Source organism: Triticum aestivum, chromosome 3D (assembly GCF_018294505.1).
Source record: "Triticum aestivum cultivar Chinese Spring chromosome 3D, IWGSC CS RefSeq v2.1, whole genome shotgun sequence".
Lineage (NCBI taxonomy): Eukaryota > Viridiplantae > Streptophyta > Magnoliopsida > Poales > Poaceae > Triticum > Triticum aestivum.
This window is the reverse complement of record NC_057802.1, coordinates 104,302,438-104,304,345: the sequence shown is the minus strand read 5'-3', so window position 1 is coordinate 104,304,345 and position 1,908 is coordinate 104,302,438.

Here is a 1,908-nt window from a genome sequence, read left to right as displayed (position 1 = left end):
CTTCCGGTAGTTCAAAAGATTCTACGTGATTTCAATCTTCCTGTTTCAAATAAACAAGACCACCTTCTGGTGTGTGATGCATGTCAGATGGCCAAGAGCCATCAGTTACCTTATTCTCGTTCAACTAGTGAATCCACAACTCCTTTAGAGCTGATTTTTTCAGATGTTTGGGGTCCTGGACCCGTCTCTGTAGGAAGACAGAAATACTATGTCAGTTTTATTGATGATTTTAGCAAGTTTAGCTGGATATATTTGCTCAAAAATAAATCTGATGTCTTCGAGAAATTTCGCCTTTTCCAAGCTCATGTGGAACATCTTTTTGATCGTAAAATCATTGCCATGCAAACCGATTGGGGTGGGGAGTACCAACGGTTGAGCTCATTTTTTGAACGCATTGGCATCACACACCATGTTTCTTGTCCGCATGCTCATCAGCAGAACGGCTCCGCAGAGAGAAAACATAGGCACATCGTGGAAGTTGGTCTCTCTTTACTTGCTCAGGCATTCATGCCCCTTAAGTTTTGGGACGAAGCGTTTCTCACTGCGGTCTATCTTATTAACCGTATCCCCAGTAGAGTTATCAAGAACCAAACACCCCTAGAACGACTCTTTGGCACCAAGCCCAACTACTCCTTTCTCCGCATTTTTGGGTGTGCCGTCTGGCCAAACTTGCGCCCTTTTAACAAGCACAAGCTTGAATTTAGGTCCAAGCAATGCGCCTTCTTAGGGTACAATACCCTTCATAAAGGCTACAAATGTCTTGATATCTCTTCTGGTCGTGTGTACGTGTCCCGTAATGTCATTTTTGATGAGCAAATTTTTCCCTTCGCAAGCCTTCACTCAGATGCCGGTGCTCAACTTCGCAAAGAGTTGCTTCTCCTGCCCTCTCACCTCTTGCCGTCTCCTGTTTTCGCTCAAGGGGGAGCTGATTTTACTGCTGATAATATCTCCTTGTCCAATGCTAATGACCCAGCTGAAAGTGTGCAGGAAACAGGGCAGGCAAACATTGAAGACTTTGGTAAAAATTCTTATGATTTTATGCAGCAAACTGAGGATTCTCATGCAGCCACAGAAGATCCGGTGGCCTCGGGATCAGCGGCTGCAGCCGCGCCAGGCGAATCGGCCGCGGGATCCGCGTCCGCAGTGGCGCCAGGCGAATCCTCGTCGGGATCCGCGCCAGCAAACAGGCGGCCAGGCGGGCGCCTTGTCCCGCTCTCTTCTGGTGGGCCAGCTAGGCGCACTCCCGCGCTGTTCCCGGCCTGGGAGGGCGTGCGGTCTCCTGGTGGGTTGGCCAACCCGGCCGGGCGCGGCCCACCTGGCCCCCACGAGGCGGGACGCACAGACTCTGGCGTGGCGCGATCTTCCTCGAGGGATGTGGCCGCTCCGGAACTGCCAAGTGGCAGTTCGTCATCGGCTGCCGCACCGGATCAGCCTGGGTCGCCGCCAGAGGGAGATTCAGGATTTTCTGCGTCTGACTCCGCGGTCTCCTCCACGCAAAATCGTCTACAACTTCAGCAAGCTCAACCAGCTCCGCCGCCTCCTGCCCGATCACATACTCGGTCGCAAAGTGGTATTGCCAAGCCCAAGGTATATAAAGATGGTTGTGTTCGTTGGGGCTCTTTTTGTGCCACAGGTGAACCCAAGAGTCTGCACGATGCTCTTGCTGACTCCAAGTGGAAGCAGGCTATGGACGAAGAATTTTCAGCCCTCATAGCAAACAAGACATGGCACTTGGTTCCACCGGTCAGAGGGAGAAATGTGATTGATTGCAAGTGGGTGTACAAGGTAAAACGCAAGTCTGATGGCACGATTGACAGGTACAAGGCACGTCTTGTGGCAAAAGGCTTTAAGCAAAGGTACGGAATTGATTACGAGGATACCTTTAGCCCTGTGGTAAAAGCTGCTACT